Source organism: Pongo abelii, chromosome 4, assembly GCF_028885655.2.
Source record: "Pongo abelii isolate AG06213 chromosome 4, NHGRI_mPonAbe1-v2.0_pri, whole genome shotgun sequence".
Lineage (NCBI taxonomy): Eukaryota > Metazoa > Chordata > Mammalia > Primates > Hominidae > Pongo > Pongo abelii.
This window is the reverse complement of record NC_071989.2, coordinates 103,837,204-103,860,718: the sequence shown is the minus strand read 5'-3', so window position 1 is coordinate 103,860,718 and position 23,515 is coordinate 103,837,204. Positions and strand designations below refer to the sequence as shown.

At 39.4% G+C, this 23,515-nt stretch overlaps 1 protein-coding gene across 2 annotated transcripts in view; it reads right to left on the bottom strand.

Annotated features, from left to right (window-relative positions):
• The window catches only part of CAST (calpastatin), a 799,019-nt gene that overhangs the window by 688,998 nt on the left and 86,506 nt on the right, over positions 1 to 23,515 (bottom strand). Inside the window, exon 1 of one of the 2 annotated variants that reach the window (XM_063724002.1) lies at positions 20,546 to 20,650. The exons of the other annotated variant lie outside the window; for it this stretch is intronic. The gene's annotated coding sequence lies outside the window, so the exon portion shown is untranslated. Of the gene's footprint in view, positions 1 to 20,545; positions 20,651 to 23,515 lie in introns of those variants that run through there. 2 annotated transcript variants of the gene reach the window in all.

Below are 23,515 nucleotides of genomic sequence, written 5' to 3'. Positions count from 1 at the left end.
TGTTCCTAGGGTTACATACTTCCTGTTTAGCCTTGTCTGTTGCCACATCTATAGGGTGGTTACCAAATTTATATCTCTAGTCCTACCTGCTATTTTGAGCCCAGAACCCAAATTTCTGTCTATTGTACAACTATCTCCACACTGATGTGCTGCAGATATCTTCAATTCAATGTATTCAAAAACAAAAACCCAATTTTGTTTTTCTGTCCCACAGATCTAGTCCTCCCATTTTCCTTGCCTTGGTCACGACATCGCCAATCACCCAGCTGCTAAATGAGAAAACTTGGAATCAGTTTTGATTCCTCCCTCTCCTTCACTCACTAACGTAGGCATGTTTATGGCCACCCAGCATCTTGTGAACGTGCATTCTGTGTTTGAAGAATTTCTCATACTGTGAATCCTGTCCCTTCAATATATGAGTACTATAGCCTACCCAAATTAATACATAAAATCAGTCATCACAGATAGTGACTCTGACAAAGGAAAATAATATGGGCCCTTGTCCTTGATTAATAAATGTCTAGTTAGGAAGATGCTTGCATAAATAAATAACTATAAATCAAGTTATGAGCCTTGTGGTAGGTTTCATAGCAGTTAGAAACAAAGGGCTTTGGAAACGGAGAGGAAGGAATAATTACTTGACTAGGGATAGTGAGATTAATATTTAAATCACTAGACTTTAAGTGAAGTATATTACCCTCATCATGTTGGTGGGCTTCATCCAATCATTTGAGGACTTTAATAGAATAAAGGCTGACCTTCCCTAAGGAAGAGAGAATTATGCCTCCAGACTGTCTTCAGACTTAAGCTTCAACCTCAACACTTCCCTGGTTTATTTTTATAGAGACAGGGTCTTGCTTTGTTGCCCAAGCTAGTCTCAAACTCCTGGCTTCAAGCAATCCTCTCACATCGCCCACCCAAAATGCTGAGATTACAGGTGTGAACCATGATGCCTGGCTTGCATAATTTGGATTTGCCAATCGCCACATCTACATGAGCCAAATCCTTAAAACAAATCAAGATAGATAGGCTGGGTGTGGTGGCTCATGCCTGTAATCCCAGCGCATTGGGAAGTCAAGGCAGGAGGATTGCTTTAGGCCTGGAGTTCAAGACCAGCCTAGGCAACACAGCAAGACCTCCCTCTCTACAAAACAACAAAAAAAAGTTTTTAATTACCCAGATGTAGTGGCACACACCTGTAGGGCCAGTTATTCTGAAGGCTGAGGTGGAAGGACCACTTGACCCCAGGAGTTAAGGCTACCGTGAGCTGTGATTGCACCACTGCACTCCAGCCTGGGTGACAGAGCAAGACCCTGTCTCTTAAAATTTTTTAACTAAAAAAAGATAGATAGATGGATAGATAGATACACACATACTATTGGGGCATGTGTATGTATGCACACACACACACACACACACACACATACACACACACATACATACACACATGCTTTCCAGTCTCCACAATCACATGAGCCAGTTTCTTAAAAAAATCTTAAATTCTTAAAATGCACATATACGTGTGTATATATGTGTAATACAAACATATTTTATATACATACACACATATATATGTATATATACACACCTGTCTTCCTATGTGTATGTATACATATATACATACACCAAGGTATACATATATACATACAGCTCTTGGTTTACATGTATACATACATGAAGACAGAATCAACAGGATGTGTGTGTGTATGTGTATACATATATATACACATCTGTATATACACATACACACACATACACACATACATACATCTGGATATACACATACACATATATACATATATACATTCGTATATACACATACATACATGCATACATCCTGTTGATTTTGTCTTCATGTATGTATACATGTAAAACAAGAGCCATATGTAAAAATGTATACATTGGTGTATGTATATATATACACAGGAAGACAGGTGTGTATATATATACATATATATGTGTGTATACATATAATATATTTTATACATATACACACGTGTATATATTTAAGTTAAATATATGCATATATGTATTTACATACACATTTATATATACATATGTATATAAATATGTAAAACATACATATATGTTTAATTATATACACATGAATATAATTAAAAATTAACTGGGCATGGTGCATACATACACACATGTTACACACACACACACACACACATAAACCTATTGGTTCTGTTTCTCTGAAGAACCCTGACTAATACAGGTTTCCTTACTAGTCCAGCGGGTGGGTTCCCATAGCAGATGCTCAGTAACTGCTCCACGAATGGATGGAGCTGGAAGGGAATATGGAGCAGGAGAAGTTGAAAAATGCTGAAAAATGTGAGGCAGTGGGGCACAGGGACCAGGAGTCAAGGTAAGGTTCTAGGGGGATGGAGCATGATTCTGAAGGTGAGACTTCAGGAATCCCACCTCTTATTCAGTTTTCCTTGACAAGGCCCAAGACAGACACTGTTCATTCAGTAATAGAGATAATACATAAGGCCAGAGGTTCTTTCGGCTAGATCTCTAAGAGACCAGGGTTCAGACAGAGTAATGGTGAAGAAACTCCCAAGCAGTGAGTCAGGGCCCAGGAAATGCTTCTGCCTGACTAAAATGATGACAGGATCGTTATCAAGATGTGTCTAGATGTGCACGTAAGTTATGAAGTGTAGGCCAGCCATGACCCTCTGCCCTTCCCACCTGTGCCGCCTACATCTTCCCTCACACTCTCTCCCTGACACCTTTATTCCCAGAGATGCTCCTTACCTCTGACTGCCTTTCCCCAGCTAGAGTGGCCTGTCAGCTGCTGTGGGTTCCTGGCATTGCCCAGCCAGGGCTGCATTTAAAAGTCATTTCACTCTCTAGTCTGTGCAAATACAGGAACTGTGTAAGCAAGTTTTTTTTTTTAAGGGAAAACTATAAAATGTGGACAGTAAATTACATTGCTGTTTTTTCCCTCCCAGTGCAAAATGGCAGGCTGTTAAGTGGTTTGGAGCTAAGTCAGTGTTTCAGATTAAAGGGAGTCAAATCTAAACCTCACATTACTTCAAGAGCATGAAAAAGATATAGCCTTAAATAGTCCCTATAACTGACAGAGGGAAAGGAGGCTGATTGTCAGTTATTACCGCTAATTTTGTATTTGCAGATAGGTGGAATGTCTCTGGATCTTTTTAAGCACAGGTATGCCCATTTTAAACTAGGCCAATTTAGGAAAATCTAGTCTAGCAAATCAGATAGTTAGCAAGTGATTCTTCACATTTCAAAGAATTCTTCACTTCGAAAGCAATTAAGACCATCTCTATGATTAGTAATGGTTTAAAAGTCTGCCACAAATGTGTTCCTAATGATCCATCAGAAAAGTATTTCCCTTACTGAAGGGTCCTGGTAATTATTTAGAGACTATAATGAGCCATATCCACATTGCATTATTTAAAACCTGTATTTACTGGAAGACTATATTTGGCAAAGGATTTCCTACACCTATAAAATTGGCCCCACTGTCAGATTAAACTGTAAAAGGAAAATAAGAAAATAAAGAATATAACCTTAAGCATAAGATTGCTTGAAATTCAAATATAATACCCCTATTACCTATTTTCACATGGCATTAACTTTAAACAAAGGATTGAGTACCGGACATTATAGGAACTTGAATATAAATTTGTTTATTCCACAGATGTAGTTTTATTGCTTACTATATGTAAAGCACTGTGTTATCCCCTAAAGTAGGTAGAAAATGAAGGTGATGCTTTCCCTCCTAGAAAATTGGAGAAATGAGGCACAAATATGAATCACTTAAGAAATAACGAGGCTGGGTGCAGTGACTTCACACCTGTAATTCCAGCACTTTGGGAGGCTGAGGCTAGAGGATCAACTGAAGCCAGGAGTTTGGGACCAGCCTGGGCAACATAGTAAGACCCCATCTCTACAAAAAAATTTTTTATTAACTTGCCAGGCATGGTGGTGCATGCCTGTAGTCCTAGCTACTAGGGAGACTGATGGGGGAGGATTGCTTGAGCCCAGGAGTTCAAGGTTGCAGTGAGGTATGATCACACCACTGTACTCCAATCTAGGCAATAGAATGAGATCTTGTCTCTAAAAAAATTTTTAATTTTTAAAAATTAAAAAAAAAAAATCAGAAATTATATAATTAAGTGCCACATTGAAAGTCAGTAACTACAACAGGAAAGGGAAAACCTATATGGGCTGAAGTAGTAAGAGATATGAAACCTGATCTAGCTGAGAAACAGATGAGAGGAAGACAGGCAAAAATTTCCCCTGAAACTGGCTTAAAACAAGCTAGAGAAAGACTTAAAAGTGGAAAGAAATAGGCAGAAAGTGCAGAGGTATTAAAAAAGAAAAAAAAAAGAAGTTGTTAGAGAAACCATTATCAAATAGCAAGCAGTGGGAATGAATGGAACAGTACAGAGTCAATGGGGAAAAGAGAGTCAGAAATCATAAGAGATAAGAGATCAAACCCTGTCATAGCAAAAGGGATGCAGGCTGTCTATCAGAGCCCTATTGTTCAGGCTGACCCTGTCAGCAAGATTCACACTAAAAGGGTATACTACAACTTTTCAGTCTCCAAAGTACTGGCTTGCAAGTGACACTTAAACCCCTTTTAATGATAGACCTAGTTTGAAACTCACAGAACAGTTTTTCATCTTCTCTCTTCATTAACCTGCCTGCACTAGCAGTTTTCTGTCATAAAATGCTTAACAAAGCTTTAACAGGAATGGGAGTGTTCTAGTCTGTTCTTTTCCTCATTACACTCTTAGGAGGTGCTCTCTCTGCCCCTGTAATATATTTCCTTAATACAGTTCCTGACTCCACTGAATTCCCCTTCAATTGATGGAAACTTTGTTCATGATCATACCAGGGACAATATGTGCTCTTTCATAGTCATAGTAAGGTGAGAAGCTTTGAAAAGGATCTGCGGGTTAATTGCCCTAGAATTAAACCTTTAAGGCCCACATGAGGGGCAGAGCTAAGAGTCATCTCAGCACAACGAGAATTCACTCTCTGGCAACAGGCTGAGGGGCTAAACCAGGGTTTAAAAGATCTATGTCTACAGAGTAGAGGACAACCCACTTTGTATACCAAATATGCTATTTATATTTCTAGATTGTGGTGTCTTTTAGTTGCACAGTGCTTTACAACTTTAAAAAAAAATCCTATCACTTACCTTATCTCATGTTCTAAATGCTTTAAAATAAAAGATGCTTCAAAACTAGAAAATATTAATTTGCCTTACTGTGTTGTAATATATACACAGTATAGAGAATAAGTTTTAAACATACAGCTCAATTAATTTCTACATATATACATATAAATACACACATACACACACACACACACAACATTAACCACCATAGGATATAAAGAATTTCCAGGACTCCAAAAGGCTCTCTTGAGTACCTCCCCAAGTAATTTTTTTCTTCACAACATTAAAGCTTTTTAAAATAAAAATTTAAAAATTGTTAATCCAAATATTTCACTATGTTTAGGGAAGCTGATTTGACTCATTAATATACTTTCAAAGTTTTAAGAAATAGTGATAAAAAAAAGCCAAAAACTTATATATGTTAATAGTTTGCACCAAAAAGAAATGTACTATCCCTCTCACTAAACCCTAACCTTTTGAACTGACTCATCAGGGACTTTTTAACAATACTAGGAAATATTGGTAACAGGAATAACAAGTACCAGAAGACAACAATTAGTTTTTAAAATGTTTAATCCAGAAATATACCCAAATACATAGCCATTACCAACATGTGAGGTCAGCAGAAAGAGGATAAAAGGAGTTAAGCAAGGGGACATCTGGCCTGGCTTTTTCGTGAAGTCTTCTGTTAATTTTTATGCTTGTTTAACTAATGCACATAACGCAGAAATAATATAGTAGCATAAATGCTACCAAGGGCAAGAATCAGAAACAAAAAACAATTCCCAGAAAAGGGAATTTCACACCTTTCTGCGAAAGACTAGGTTATTTCAGGCAACTATGGGCTTATAACTATTTAAATAGTTAAACAGGTGGCTTTCTTCTCCTGTAAGCCACAGGCACAAACTCCAATGAATATCACTTGTGAAAATCAGGCACAAGTGAATGAAGAAAAGTTTCATAACTGGACAGACAGCACCAAGAGACTTTACCACAATAACTATCCTCATGGTCAGGGTTTAGGCATAGTCTGTAATTAATAAAGATTGATGTCTTTAAATTTAATTATCAATTTAAATGAAAGTACAAAAATGAAATCTTTATGAGGGCTGCAATTACATACTTTTGCCTATCATTCAACAGCTGTCTGCAGTACTCTAATGCCAACTTTATTTGTAACAGAATATTATATAATCAAAGTTAGCTTTGTGCAAAAACAATTTAGATTAAGGCTGGAAACTCTAGGTTTATGAGAGTCTCTAACTTTCTCCACTCCCTGAAATAATCTCTATTCAACCTTCACTCTTATAGAGGGTAAGAAGAGGTAAGAGAACCAAGCATGGCTTTTAACTATCACCTGGTCAATAGCATCAAGAAATACTGGAGTCAAAGCAGAAAAAAAACTACTGTCTCTTTGCTACCATTTACCTCTTTGTTCTCATGGCCAATAAAACACACAAATCTAGGTCACTTAAAATCCTCTAGTAGCTAAATGCATCTTTAACAAGTAATCAAGTCAAATTATTCCCCTGTCTCCACCTGAGAATAAACCATGATGACTACTAGGTTAGCTTCCCCACAGGTAAACTGAGGAATGGATCATGTATGCTTGGGAAGCTCTTACCCACAGTCTCACGTACACTAATGATGGCTTAGGAGCCTCCAGCACACACACACCTTCTTGTGTTCCAAAAGCTTTACAATAGCATAGCATAGTAGGAGGCAGAATGATAAATCTCAAATCTCACCTTTGACAGTAACTACTTGTATGAATTCAGAAAGGCACCTAAACTCTCTGCCTCAGTTTCCTCATCTGTAAATTGGGAATGACACGTAGCAACCTCCCAGAATTGTTGAAACGATGAAATAAACTGAGACATGTAAAGTACTTACAACAGCCCCCAACTAAATAAGACTACACACCAGAATCATATGCTGAGGTACCATTGTGTGTCTGTGTGTAAAGAGTTTGAATGGGGTCTCTGCTCTTTGCTGATTTACCAGAGTAAGAAACAGTATGACTTCAGATGCATTCCTTGGGAAACAGACTCTGAGATGAATATTTTCATGAGGGAAAGTTCTTGGAAAGTATCCTTGGGATCAACAACTATGGAGGAGCACAAGATATAGGAATGGGCACAAGGAGTAGTTGAACGGTATTACAATAGCGACAAAAGACTCAGCCAATCCCACAGGGTTCTCTGGAGCTGGGATGGTCTTTCTGACTTGGACCACCCAAGTCTCAAGGGATTGAGACTTTATAACTCCACATTGACCTGTCATTTGCTGTGGGCTGCCCTCAGGTAGGGGTCATGACCTTGAGTGAATGGGTCCCTTCAGCTAATACCCAGGAAGAGATTCAGCTGAGAACTAGCAGCTATCAGCAGTCCAGCCACTATGGGAATGAGTCCCTCACTTCTGAAGGGAGGATCTGGACAGCACACCAGATTTATATCCACTTGAACAGAAATATAAGTGGCACAACGGTTGGGCTGTACTTGATCTGGTGTGCTTTCTCTGTGGGAAAGTCTACCAAGATTCTGATTGGTCATCTCTTCCTGAAGAAGTTTATGTAAGAGAGGGAGGTGTTAGTGGGGCAGCTGGTGTCAAGACCACAACTGATACTCACTGCATTGCCTTCCTCCTGTATCTTGACCCTCTTCTTGACCCTTCATTTGTGACCCTCTTCATCCCAAGCTAGTGTCTGTGCTGGTCAAGGCAGCTTAACTTGGGGGGTGACCCAGACCTCATCACTGTGGGAAATGTTCTCAGGCCATGACTTCTATACTTTTCCATTCACTCTCAAAATTGAGCAAAGGAATAGTAAGAAACTTCCGAGTGAGCCACCTAAGTGCCAACCAGATTTTTCCACACCCCCATTGGGTAGCAGCAGCCTTACTGTTTTCTTTCAGGACCAATTATCCCTGCCAGGATGGTGACTCCTTTTTTTCACTGCTGTTCTCTTGGCCTGAGGAACCTGAAGTGATGGGGTGGGGTGGCAGCCATAGCTTAAAGTTTCATAGGACTGTTAAGCTGGCCCTTGATAAAAGTGTTCATCTTCTGAGAAGCAGGACCTCTAAACCCACGGATCCCAAAGTTGTGGGGACTGGAAGCCCAAATTCTTCACATGGGCTTCAAATGGTAAATGGCACTACTCCAACTTTCAAGCCTTGGTCCCTGGATCCATTCATTCTGTCTCTTGGACACACAGCACTATACAATGATGGTTAAGGGATATGCTGCACTTACACCCCATCCTCACAAGTTATTATTTCCAAATTGACACTTCACTTATGTCTTCACAAGGTCATTCTATCACTCTACTAGACAGGAAGTTTCTGGGTGGTATGGTATTTGATAAGGCTGGTGGGTCCTATGGTCATGTGTCTACTTTCACTCCTCTTTTGCTGTAAAGGGTTCCTTGGTCTGATACAATGTTATGCCAATCCTGAGCTGGTGGATCAAACACTCTATCTAGCATCACTAGATAGTGATGCTGACTTCCCTGTGAGAAGGTAAGGAAAACCCACATCCAGAATACATGCTGATTTCAAGGTGAAAAGGGTCCAGTATAATCAGGCAGTCACCGATTGTTTGGTTTTCTTGAGGGATGGCACCATATAACAGACATATAGGAGACTGCATAATGGGAATGGAGATTAGCTGATGTCAGCTAAGTCATTCTGTCTACTCAGTTAGACATTTATGGTGCCTTTTCCATAATGGATGCTCTCTGGTGGAGATTAACATGTAATACAAATATCTTCACACTAAGGGCTTACTCCCATGTGTGCATCTCTATTCTTCTCCCCAGACCTCCTTATCCTCTATCTTCCATATTCTCCTTCTATGTCCCTGACCAGCCAGACAAACCATTTTCCATAGTCCATGACTTCATAAGTATTCTTACTTCTGGCTACTTCTCTCTACACACACACACACACACACACACACACACAGAATAACAAGGGCACACCCACAACTCTACATACTGGGAGGATATTACAATGCCACTCTACCTCTGAGGGGCTATAGTGCAAGTCTATTTTTGGCTTGTACCCAGATCAATTCATCTGTGAGTCAAGTTCAGGCTTTTTTTCTTCTCTGTTAGCTGGCCATAAGAACCCCTGGTCCATACAGTCCTATATGTAAGCTGGGAGAGAACTGCCATTGAAACAATGATAGATGGCATGGGCTTTGTGAATGTACCACTTTTATTTATATTTGATTGTTGCTGGGATCACTAGACTTTAACTTGTGGTATGACCCAATCCAGTTCATGATAGGCCATTCGGGCTGCAGGGTCATTTGGTATCCCACCATCTAGTGCTCAGTAGCAGCCCAGGAGCTGTTTATTGAATGGTGTATAATTCTCTGCTACAGAAGGCATGTCCTAGGAGTCTGCATTGTGATTCTTTTTTAGGGGTGTTAGGAGCGGAATTTTGTGTCCCCTCCAAAAATTGTTGAAGCCCAAACCCTCAGTGTGGCTGTATTTGCAGATGGGGCATCTAAGGAAGTAATTAAGGTTGAATGGAGTCCTAACGGTTGGGTCTTAATCCAATAGTTTTAGTGTCCTTATAAGAAAAGATACCAGAGCGCTCCAACTCTCTCTCTTCCACAAACATATCATACAAAAGACCATAGGAGGATACAGTGAGAAGCCAGCCATCTGCAAGCCAAGAAGAGCACCTTCACCAGAAATCCACCCTGCTAGACCTTGACCTGGGACTTCTAGCTACCAGAACAGTGAGAATAAATATTTCTATTGTTTAAGCCACTCAGTCTATGGCATTTTAACGTGCCCAGCAGATTAATACAGGGGGCTTTCCACAAATTCCACATGGTATCTTTTTCCACTACCAACACCTCTTATATCATATGGTCAGCCTAGTCATATGGCCTGAGTAGCAAAGCCACCTGCAGCACAGCCTAGAATGACTACCGTGCCCTTTCCTGCTATGGGACCTACTCAGAGATGGCTGCCTTTTACATCACTCAGTTAACAGGTAGAAGAAATGTTCCCAAGTGTTGAATATACTGCTTCCAGAACTCAAAGAGGCCTAGTGGATGTTTTACCTTTTCTTGGTGATAGGAGGCTTGAAATGCAATAATTTGTTCTTTATTTTGGAGGGAAATTCCAGCATGCCCCAAACCAAGAGACCCCAGAAAACTCTACTATTGTGACAAGCACCTGAATCTTCATAGGATTTATTTCCCACCATCTATAGCATGTGGATCTTTACCAACACTTCCAACATACTTGCCATTTATTGTTCATCCAGTCCAACTAACATGGTGTCATGAATATAGAGGACAAAGATGACGTACTACAGAAAATCCAGGTGGTGCCTGTGTCCCTTTGGACTATATAATGTCAGAGGGTGGGAGAGTTAACATAACCTTAGAACTATTATTATTCTAGTGAATGCAAACTGTTTCTGATCCTCTTTCCTGTTAGGGATAGAAAAGAACACAGATACCAAATTAATGCTCGTATACTATGTACCTGAGGCTGTGTTAATTTGTTCTAGCAAAGATACCACATCTGACACAGCTGCTACAATTGTGCTATTACTTGGTGGAGTTTGCAGTATTCTACTCTAATCCTTCAGGATCTGTATGGTTTTTTTCATTTATTAGACTAGGCTGATAAATGAAATAGGGACAAGGACTACCTGCATCCTTTAGGTCTTTAAGGGTGGCATTAGTCTCTACCTATTGCATCAGGAATATAATATTGTTGATGCACTCTCTTGAGTAGGGTTAAGGGGTATTTTCAGAGGCTTCGACTTGGCCTCCTTACTATGACTACTCTCACCCCACAGGCCAAGAACCAATGTGGAGGTCGCAGTGACTACCTATATGCCCATTCCATTACACATTCAGAGCCCCGTGAAGTGACCACAGAGTGAATCTTTGGACCCGTTGGACATATTATGAGCCAGACTTGAGCCAGGATTCCATTTGTTACTGGCCTTCACATACCACTCCCTTAACAGGAAGCCACAGGTCTTAAGGTATCAAGGTCAATTTGGACCCTGTATCTAACAACCCTTAAAATTCTGAGTATTCTTTTCCCAGGATACAGTTACCTGAGTAAATAGCCTTAGGTCCTTTAGGGGATAACTTGAAGAAACACTGCCATATCATTTGCCGTGCTATTATTGCAGGGGACTTCTTCCTGAGGACCCAGACTTATTTTGAATTAATGACTTCTAAGTCTGAAAACTGGCTCAGGTCCAAAACTTTGGCAAAGAATTGTAGCTTTTCACTAGGGTGGTTGCTCTCAGCTTCCTGATTATCTGTCCTGCTGGGTTCTGCAGCTCCATGGCTTAGTCCCCTTCCTTGCTTAGCAAGCTCACACTTCCCTAACCTGGTTATGTTTTGCATGATGCTAGGTAGCCAGGAGGTGGAAGCAGATCCCCCAAGGAGGGTAGGTGCAGTTTTGCAAAGCAAAAGTCTCTATATTGCCTTCAGGTAAAGGGTGGGGTTCCCATCTCTAACAAAAAAAAAGGGGCTACTTCTGTAAGCTCAGGAGGTTTAGGGAGAGCTGGGTACATTGCCCCATGTTTCCAGCTAAAGTTTTAGTCATTCTGTTTTTGCAGCCTGGGCCTTGGCATAGCAAATTTGCTGGGGCTGAAAATGTAATCTTTTCTGGAGATATGCTACTCTTAAAATAAAATTCTGGGTGTGGTTTTCAGCATTTTTGCCTTCAGGCTGTAGGAGATAAGAGTCACTTTAATTTCTGTTAAGGAGGTCTGCCAGACTTTCACACTTCAGCTTTTTTGTCTTTCTCCTATGCATTAATGGAACCCAGCAACAGCCATCCAATTCCACTGTCCTTACAATTAGTACTTGTACCTCTCAAAAATCTGAAAAGTTGCACCAGCCAAGTCATTCTCTTCCTGATTATCCCATCCCAGTTCACCAGTGAAAGTGTTAACCATTGGATGGCTACTTCATAATAAAGATTATCCACCGTTGCTAGCCAACTGCAGTGACCAAGCTCCAAATTCCCACTTCAAAATCAGCTTTCTTAGAGCCCTGCTGGTACCAAATTTTCAGGTCAATTTCCATGGAAAACTGATTCTGAAGGAGATTTGAAAACATGAAGTTGACTGAGGAGGAACCTTGGGTTCCACACCTGTGGGAAAATGAAGGAAGTAGGTGTGGCCAGAGAAAAGAATTAAATTTCAACGCAGCCACAAACACAAAAGATTCAGCTGTAACACTGGGGATCTCTAGAGCTGGGATGGCCCATCCTCAAAGCAATGGGATTCAGCCTTTATTCCCCTGCCTCAGCCAATCATTGTATGAAGGCTGTCCCTGGGAAGGTGTTGTGATCCTGTGAGACACTCTTTGGTTGAAGGGAATTCCCAGGGAGGGACTCAGTGTAGGAGCCTCAGTCTCTAATTTCCCATCAGTAGAGAATTAGTGACTTGGTTCTGAAGGGAAGATCTGGGTAATGCACCATAGCAACAACTACAAATAGACATTAGACACATACCTCTACAACACACACACACACACACACATATTTTAAATAGAAGACCCTGAATAAGGTCAAGAATCAATGCGTCTTTTGCTCAATATTTCTAAGAAAAATAAGGCACCCCACTGCTCAAAATCTGAAGATTGTTCTTCTACCATAAGAAAAGTATGCAAATGATTTCAATCAAGGGCAGAGTCAAGAATTTAAATGCTCTTGCCACAATGAAACCAAAAATATAACATCTGACATAGATAAATGTAGGTTCAAATTTTAATTGCATAGACTAGAGGAGACCTGATGTGACAACATTTCATGCAGAAAATACCCAGAAGGGTTAGTTGTTTCCAAGTTTAGTATTTGTCAAGAGTATAAAGCAACTATCAAGAAAGTAAATGTATTTTTATTCTCCATTAATAGAAATAGAGTGTCACTAGCAGATGTCATGGTTTTGCCATAGATCCCATAATGGACAACCACATCTGGAGAGGTATTCAGTTCTGAGCCTCACATGTTAAAAGACAAAATTTAAAAACCAAACTGAGTCCTAAGAAGATCAATCAGAAATCTGAAAATAATGCCTTATGAAGAAAAGCTGAAGGGCATGGAAGTGATTACTCCAGAAAGGAAAAGACTTCATGAGAAAGAAAGAAGTCAATTGATAGTATATTGGGTCTGGGTTTCCCCCAAAAGGACTAGAATTTGTGGGCAGAAATTACAGGGAGCAGATTTCAACTCAAAATAGTCAAAAACTTTCAAACAAACAGAGCTGTCAACAATGAAGCCAGCAAAGACGGTTCTGCCTAAAAGTGTTGTTAAATTAAGTTTAGCCTAAAGCTGCCTCCTAACATATTTTAAGTTCTGCCTAAAGGTTTCTCCACACACTGTGAATTGTAACCTACTCTTATAGCAATCACAGAGTTTCAGTCAACCACAGGTTGCCAAATGTTCAATCATGTTCAAATAAGGTAAATGCTGAGTTGAAACCAATTCAGCTATAGTGTTTCTATAGTTCACGTCCATCTTCCATACATCACTTTCCTTTTTCTGTCCATAAAAGTTATCCGACCATGTGGCAGCCACAGAGGCACTCTGAACCTATTCTGGTTCTGGGGGGTGCCCAATTTGAGATGCATTCTTTGCTAAATAACTGCTAAATTTAATTTGTCTAAAAAATTTTTTGTAATAGTGTCCAAGCCAAGACCAGGCACTCCTTGGGGATGGTAGAGAGATCCCTCACTAGATAGAGATTATACCAAGTCTCCCCACACACATGCTTTAAAATCTTATTTTTCTAAGGCTAAGAGTTAAGAATTGAGACCATCTCAGGCCAGAGAAGAACTAAATTTCAAAACAGAGGCTGGCTTTACCTTTATCTCTCACTTGAATATCTATGATGTACATAAAACTTTCCCCATCTCAGCATTAGGACAGAAATGCTGCTACTGTCATTCCATCTTGCCAGGAAAACAGAAGCATGGACAAATAATATCTGAAAGATGCAATGGCACGAAGCTCTAACCAATACAACTCAGATGTTTCTACTCTCATATACTCAATATGCCAATTCAAACTCTTTCTCAAGAACTCCCCAATAAAACAACCCATCTGTGTGAATTTAAGTCCAAGTCAGCTCCTTGGAGCCAGTTCCTGCATCTAGAAATAAATACAGGAGTTGGGGCTAAATAGCCCGTCAGTTCCTTTCAGCCTAAACATTCTTATAGCCCAAAGGAAGGAGGCATTGTTTTTAAGAATGCCTTAAAAGTCATTAGTTACCCCAAAGAAGCAATCTTTTTTGTGGCTGTACAAAGTAGTTACAGAAGATACATTTGTTGTTGAAATTTATGACTTAGTAAGACACCTGCAAGAAAGCAAAACCTAACTCCCAGAAAGAAAAATATCTAGGATAATCAGAGATACTTGTTTAGTATTTTTTCCTGTGAGTTTATAGAAAAATTTCAAAAACCAACTGCTCAATGTTAGGTATACATAACTAGGGAGAGGTAAGGTAAGCTGATTTTAGGAACTCTGTGCTTATCCCTTTAAAACAATGTTTTCAAAAAGAAACAAAAGGAGGATACTGGGTGTTTTGGGGGTAGAAAACCTTATAGAATACTATTGAAATAGGAACAGAACTGGCTGGGTTTTTTTTGTAAAGATGTGAATGTCATGTTACATATATGTGTCAGATGATTTGTGTGATATTTTAAAAGTTTATCATCAACAAAGTTCAACTATTATCTCCATTTTTATAGATAAGGAAATTATGACACAGAATAATACAAATTTCCACAGGAAATCACCGATATAGAATTAAAAGCAAAGCCTGCCAGGCATTTTCTGTATCCAAAAAAGTAAAGTATATATTATATGACATAATGTTATTAAAATTGCTGAAAAATTATCAAAGCCTTATTAAATAACTTTTCATCTATATTCAAAAAAGGAAAAAAATGTGGTTTTTGGTTCATTTGTTTTCTTCCCATCTAAGAGCAGCATAATAGCTTAGCAGAGTGAGGAGCTGAATAGAAGGTATACTTTGAATGGTAACGAAATGCACACCTGTCCTTAAACATTCACCTTAAATTGAATACAGACCTGAAATATAATATTTGCATTCATCATTCCTTTGAGTTCTAGTACTCTTGGTCACTGCTAAAATACAGCATGCTCTCCAAAGGAACAACACCATCTAGCAACATTTATTTTGGATTCATTTAACAAATAAACTAGTCATCTAAAATGCTAGCCATAGCAGCTGTTAACCAGCTGCTAAAAAGATAATGTCATCTTAATTTGTGTAAATAGAATTGTAATTACATAATTTAGACAATAAAACCCAGAGAAGGAAAATGTCAATATGATTTGGGGGAGCGGTGAGAGTAAAGAAGGGGAAAGAGGGAAAGGTCTGAGGTGGCGATGTCCAGGTGGGAGGACCCGGTAAAGGAGAAGTAAAATGGAAGAAAGGGGGGATTCTGGCAATAACACCAAGATTCTGGGTTTAGAGGCTAAGGAGAAAGACACCTGCCTTGAAGAGCAAATCTGTATGGCTTCAAGGATGGGGGGTGTGCACTCAAATTTGAATGAAGAATAGCTAATGTTTGTGAGGTACTTTGCTGTTTACAAAGTACTTTCATATTCATGAAATATGTATTTAATCCATCCACCCACTGAGACGGTTTCTTTCTATCATCCTCATTTTAAAGATGAAAACTAAAGCTGGGATGAGATGATTTGCCCTGATTCACACCAGGCCTTCTACCTCCAGTCTCACATGCTCTTCACACACCACAGTGCAGCTCCAAGACGGTTCGGGTTTCTTCCACCAACTTTGTAGATATTAGAAGGAAAATGCACTCACTCAAAATAAATAGTATTGAACTAAACCACACTTTATATATTTCAAAGTGTTTTCACATATGGCAATATTGTATGTTCCTCATTTTAATTGGGGAGATCAGGAACTATTATCTCCATTTTTATAGATAAGGAAATTATGATACAGAATAAACCAAATTTCCACAGGAAATTACTGACACAGAATTAAAAGCAAAACCTACCAAGTGTAGCTTTTCTTGTCCCTTCCCAGTGCGTGGTTTTTGCAAAGCTGATCTCTGGATTATGCTGTGATGAATAAGACTTACAGAAAATAAAACTAGAAGGAGAAGGGAAAAACTCCCAGGACAAGCCAGGCATGGTGGTTTGCTCCTGTAGTCCCAACTACAAGCTGAGGCTGAGGCTAGAGGATTGCTTAAGTCCAGGAGTTCAAAGCTACAGTGTGCTATGATCGTGCCTGTGACTAGCCACTGCACTCCAGTCTGGGCAACAGAGAAAAACCTGTCTTTATAATAAATAAGTATTTTTTTAAAATAAAAAGCTCCCAAGACACACAGAAATAGAATAGGCCCTCATAATCAGAGCGATATTAAACTGGTTTGGAAAAAAACTACAAGTTAAAATAGTAACAGCAATAATAAAACAACAATAATAAGTGCTTTGGAAAGGAAAAAACAAGGTCTCTATTAGAATCACCACACAGCTCTCTTATAACTGCTGCCCACACCACCAAGAAATATAATATCAAAGGTCAACACATATTAAGAATAAACCACAACAACTGCATAGGTAAGAGGCACTATGATCCCCTTTGAGCTGCCAAAATAACTATTTAGTTTTTCTAAAGCTGTAGTGGAGTGGGGGGAGGCATCCTGATGTCATAGGTGGGAGAAATGTTTTTACCAACTAAGCTCATCACATGTATGTGGTCAACAACCAGAAAGTATTTTACTTTTATAAGACAGTAGGTAAATGATTCCCAGCAAAACTGAGTAATATTTGAATAAAATGTTATTTACTACAGCTGATATATTTTCTTTTTTGAGCTCTCTGTCCTGCCCTATTTAATGTTTAGTAACAGATGAAATGTATTTGTGAAAAGTCATGTGATACTGATATTTTGCTAATACTCTCCTACAAGAAGACTGCTTATGTCATGCTGCAGTTGGTTTACCGATTTTTTAAATTGCAAAATAAAGATCTGATAAATAATTAGCTCAGCAATTCCCAGCCTGAATTTAGTAATGCAGTCTTTCTATTCATCTTGTACCAGGATATCTGTAATTATTCCAAAGTCTATCATGGAAATTTTCCTAAAGTCTCAAAATAAACCAACGAAAAAACTCACTAAACTTTTAGGAGATAAGGTGCCAAAAGAGTGTCACAAAATCAAATTATAGGTAATAAAAATCTAAAAAGAAGTCTAGAGGTCATTGAATTAAACCAATGGCTTTCAACCTTGGCTGAACATTAGAATCCCCTGGGAGCTTTTCAAAATCTTTATGTCCAGGCTGTACCCCAGACCAATTACATCAGAATCGCTGGGAGTAGGACACAGGCATTAGTAGTTTTTCAGGCTCCTCAGGAGTTTCCAATGTATAGCCAAGATTGAGAACCACTGGAATAGACCCATTAAAAGACCAGATCCTTAAAGTTGGTGCTGTCTTCTGTTAGGCTTAAGGGAAAAAATAAACATTTGAAATGAGAGCATGGGCTTTGGGAATCAGAATGCTAGCTGAATCACCTTCCAATTGCAGGACTAGAGCAAGATCTTCAAGTCTCTGGGTCGCCATACCACTTCAGAGGGCTGCTCTAAAGAATAAACTCAATGAAAGGATATGTAAAAGCACCTAATCCACTGTCTACAGGGCACACAAAAGCACCAGGGAAATATTCCTCTCCTCCTCTCCCATTCTCCCACGTGTTTTAAGCAAGAGCTACTTCCTGACCAAATGGATCAGAGAGTAATAAATAGACCTAATCACATGTCACACTTGTTCCCAAAGTATTTAGGCACGTACAACTACAGCTATTCTTCCATCAATAATGGAACAGAAATATGTGCCCCAAGAGTCTCTACTCACTAATGATTTCCACACCAAAAGCTCATCTAAAATTTGATCATTTGAAGCAACAATGAGATACCATTTTTTGCCAGTTGGCGAAGACAAAAGACATAATCACCAGTGTTGGCAGAGATGTAGGGAAACAAGGTTTTACAAATTAGTACAACCTTTTTGGAGAGTAATTTGGCAGCATCTATAAAAAAATCTAAATGTACATATTCTTTCATCCAACTAATCTATTCCTGGGCACCTAGCCAGAGATATACCTACATATTTACTCATGAAGATATTGTCCTGATTGGTTTGGTTGTGTGGTTGTGTCTTGTACTCATCACTTTCTGAACTCTTCAGTTGTTTGTAGTCCATCTTCAACACTAGAAGAGAAACCCTGCAGGAAGAGTCTGACCGATCTAGCCCACCAAGTGAGAAGAGCTGGGCTTGCCAAAGGGGCCCACGTGATGGTCACATTTAGTGCCCACAATGTCATGTTGCTTGAAATGCATACTTCTTTGCTTTCTAATGCACTGTCTCCATCAATCAATGTATGACCCTCTTTATTTAATATTTTATTTTAAATAATACATAAACACCCATGAACATACTAACTCAAACAATGATATCAGCAATAACTTAGATCACTTACATTCTCTCCCCTGTGCTGTCTTCTCTATCCCTCGCCTCCTCAGAAGTAAGCACGATCCTAAACTTGGTGTTTATTATTCCTTCTCTTGTTTTGGAATGTTACAAAAATGATATTGTACTATTATAAATGGTTTTCTGGGATTTTAGATTTTTACTCAATCCTTTTGTGACAAGGATTAATCTGGTTGTTGTATGTATCTGTCCTTCCTTGTTCATGACAGAATTAATTAACTATAATATATTTAACCATTCTCCTGGAATTGGCATTTTGTTTCCAGTTTGGGACTACTAAGAACAGTGGCACTATGAAACTCTTCCTGACATTTTTATAACACAGGGGTGGTCGATTTCTGGCAGGAAATCTGGCTGCCATCACACTAACCTCATCACTCACAGGAGTCATTGATGGTCTCCCCTAAAAGGCTTAATTTCTCTCCCCCTCCTCTGCCAATCCAGGCCAGTTCAAAGTGCCCTAGGGGAGAACTTTATAAGGGGCAAGCGCTCCTTTAAAAGGCAGCACCCGGCAGCAAATATTTATTGACATAACTGGCTCCTTCCAGAACTATCCTGGCAGTTACCCCCAGCCCCAGGCTAGCTGCTTAACTTGCCTACTTCCTGCCAGAATTTTAAAGATATTTTTATTTGAAAGACAAATTCCTGAACAGTTTGACTTCAATACTTTATTCCTACCAGAAAAAAAAAAAATCACCCTCCAAGAGAATTTTAGCTATAGATCTACACCAATATCAACTCCCACATATATTGTTGTTTAGAAGTCATACTTGATGTCTAATGTCACAAAATGCAGAGAGACTTCTTGATTTTCTCTCTCTCTCTGTCACACACACACACCTGAATGAAAAATCAAGCATCAATAGCTACTTATAACCCATTTTATTTCCCCTTACCAAGCAGATATAAACACTTTAGGGAAATTTAGGAAAAGAGGAAAAACAGGATAACTATACATTGTCTTGCAATGATTTTTTTTAAGTTAATTTAGAATAGGGCCCAAGGGCCCAAGGTGTTTGTAATACCTATGTAAATACTGCCTTTGTCTCACCAGTATTTTAAAATTTATTCTGTGTTCCCATTGTCCAAAGACCTCAAATTATATAAATCATTTATTTGTAATTAGGTTTTTAAAAGTTACTAAATTCTGGGGGTTCAGGAGTGCCCCTGGACCCACATTTCCGAGCCGGCTCCTCCACACACTCAGTACTCGCCCATCAGTTTCCCTTGTCTTCCAACTGGCTCCCAGCTGCTATCCCCTTCCTCAATCCCACAGCTAAAACAGGGAGCACTACTGCAGGAAACCCAGCCACTGGCCACCTTCCACCCTAGCAGGGACTGGAGCATTCAACTCCTGTCTAAGCTCACTTCTGAGCAACTGCTCCCCCAAATAGCTTAATAAAACCACGTCTACTCTTCCTAATGCTTTTGCCCTATGGCCAGCACCATTGTCCTCAGAGACCTCTTCGCAGACTATTGAGATGATCAGCATGAACTTCCTCAACATCTTACCACACACGCCCATCTCAACCCACACTTTTATCTATTTTTATCCACACTGATCAGTGGCAGCTTTCTTCTCATCACAGAGGAATTGACCCCCCCCCCTTTTCTGGTTTCTGGCTAATTCCTTCACCTGTGCTAGCAAATTCCACCCCCTTCCACCCTATACTTCAGAATTCTTTCTGTCTCTAGCTTGGCTACTTCCCTGTACATCCAAGTGGTTCACTTCTTAAAACCAACAAACAAAACTTCACCATTCCTATGTCTCTCTTTTCCCCTCACAGCCAAGCTCCCTGAAAGAACAGAGGGCAATTCAACCTCATGTCCACTTCTTACCTCCTGTCCACTCCTCCACAGACTGCAATCTGGACTCCAGCCGTACCACTCCAGACTCAAGGGTTTCTGGCAAAACTCTGATATTCTCCCTCCCCATCGTTACTAAATCTACTGCTTCTTTTTTTCCCAGTGCAAACCTTAGCTGACCTCTCTGTGGCTGCTGACGATATTAACTACTCATTTCCTCTTAACAATTTTCTCCTCTCTTGTCTTATAATTCCTTCTACTTTTAATATATAGGACCATTTTTTCCTCATCTCCTTCTTCTCCTTTATTTCTTTTTTTTTTTTTTTTTTTTTGCCTCCTGTTCTGTTGCTTCTCTCTTAAAATGCTCCCTATGCTTCTAATCTCAGTTCTGTTCGTTACTCTGAGCACATTTTCCTTAGAAAATACCATCTCCCCAATATCCATCCTGGAGCCTAACTTCCCCTGAGCTACAGACCCACAGAGCCAACTGTCTCCAGGCATCTCCATGTGCATCCCAAGTATAACAAGTCCTACACTGAGCTCATAATTCCTCTCACTCCCAAGCTTCCACCAGTAACCCTGAACTCTTCCTGTTTTCTCTAAGTAAATTACATCACCATCTGCCTAGTCACCCAAGTGGGATCCCTGAGAAGTATGGCAGCTCCCTCACCCTGCCTCCCTGAGGCATTCAATCAGCCCCTGATGCTTGTACAATCTACCTCTTTAACATCACTGCCATCTATTTCCCTTTCTCCATTCCCATTGCATTTGCCTTAATTCAGACTCCTTTCATCATTAAAATTAATAAGAATTACATTTACTTGAGTACTATATGCTGGGAATATAACATACATAATGCCAGGAGGTATTATTGCCCATATTTTTACAAATAAATAAATGAGACCCAAAAAGGAAAATAACTGCATCTTGTCTCACATTCTGAGTCTAAACCCATCTACACTGCAGACAAAATCAGCTCTTCTTTTTTAAAAATCATATTTATTGTGAAAATAACACATATACAGAAAAGGTACATAAAATAAGAACAGCATAAAAATTATTATAAAGTCATCTTTCTAAAATGCCAATCTAATCTTGCTCCTGATATTTTCCTAACCTTTTCAAAGTCTCCCTGTTGCCTTTAAGGGTAAAGTCAAACCTGAGCAAAGCACAAAGGGTCTCCGGGGATGTCAGCTCAGCGTGCTTCCTCAGCCTTTCTTAGCCACGCCCTCTCACTCACCCTGGCTCCAGCCCCACATGCTGTATCTCCATGCTCCAGACTTTGATCCTACATGGCTCCTGGCTGACAGCGTGGTGTATATTCTTCTCCACCCCTTGCTTCACCCCTTCCATTGGATACCTAATTTACTCTTTGGGAACTACATCTTATTGCTCTTTTCAGAAGGAGCTTTGTCTAAAGGGGAAAAAAGACTCTTGGCAATATTGCATGGCCAAAGCCGTGCTGCTCATGAAAGCCTTCGCTGTTCACCTGGAGTATCAGAAATGGGGAAGTTCTGACATATTTGGGACATGTCCACTCTGTCCAAGAAAAAAAAAATCAGGAAGAGATTTGAGGCAATCATTTTAGGTCATTTATGGTGAGTTCAGTCTACTTTGACTGAAGACTACATCTCAGTAATTCCTACCCACAACCCCTCACCACCCCAAAATTTAGGTGGAAGCTGCTGGTAATGTTGATTATTATTATTATTATTGCCATTATTTTATGTAAATCTATTCAGCTGTGCAATTTAGAAAACGAAAACGAATCCTTAACATTTCCCTTTCTGCCCCCTCAGTCTATCATAATGTCCTATTTTGCATCTGAAATTATCTCTTGAAGCCACCTATTTCTGGTCATCTCTGGCATCACTCTCCTCAACAAAGCTATCATTGTCTCTTAGCTGAATTACTGTAGTAGCCTCTAACTCATCCAGAGAATTTACTCTGGCCTTTTCTCAGCCATTCTCCATATTGGAGCCAGTTATATTTGCAAAACACAAATATGATCATATGATCCTATCACCACTCCACCCCCATCCTGGCCTGGTTAAAACTCTTCAGTGTCTTCACTTTTATAAAAAACTGAGCACTTAAATATTCCCAGCACTTAGAACAATATTAAGTGCATAATAGGTGCTCAACAAATATTGATGAAACAAGTGAAAGAGTATGACCTTCATCTACACTTCTGCTTTCTCTAACTGAGAATTCCAGCCACCTTAACCTTCCTTCAGTTCTATATTCCCTGTAATCACTTGGCTTTGCACATGTTGTTCCCTCTTTTTCATGCCTTCTCCCTTTCCTCCTTAAGCAAGTTCATTACTACCTTCTTCCTTCAAATCAGACTTTAATCATCATGTCTCCAGAGCAGGCTTCCCTCATTGCATCATGAGCCTCTTCTCCACAGTGCTTGTCACACTTGCAGTTTTACACATGCTTATGTGATTATTTTACTGATGTCCACTACCCTGCCCTATTAGCTTGCAGCACTATGAAGACAGAGACTGTGTCTGTTTTCCCTCATCAATATATCCCAGGTACTTAGCACAGTGTTTGACATTCGGTAGACACTCAACAAATAGTTAATAGATGAATGAATGCATTATAAATTAGTATTCAAAGTGCCCACCTATTTTACAATTCTATTTTAATGTAGCCCTGAAACCTAGAAACTCATGTGAGAGACAAATTACAGAAGACAATTCTCTTTCTACTCTTCTTTTTTCTTTGAAAGTCCTTGTTGGAGTCTGAAGTACAACTTTTGGGCTTCCAGGATACAATGCTTTTAAATATTATTTCATTTGAGTTCTTATAGAAACTTTGTTTAAAAACAAACACTTCAAAAATAAAGAACAGAGGGCAGTAGAATTTGCCATAATTCACCTGAAAAAATCAAAACTTTTCTAACCTAAAGCAAAATCTCTCTTACTATCAATGAAGTACATAGACGTACCTCTGCCACAGATGAAAACCTATTTAATTTTTAGATATGAATAAGAA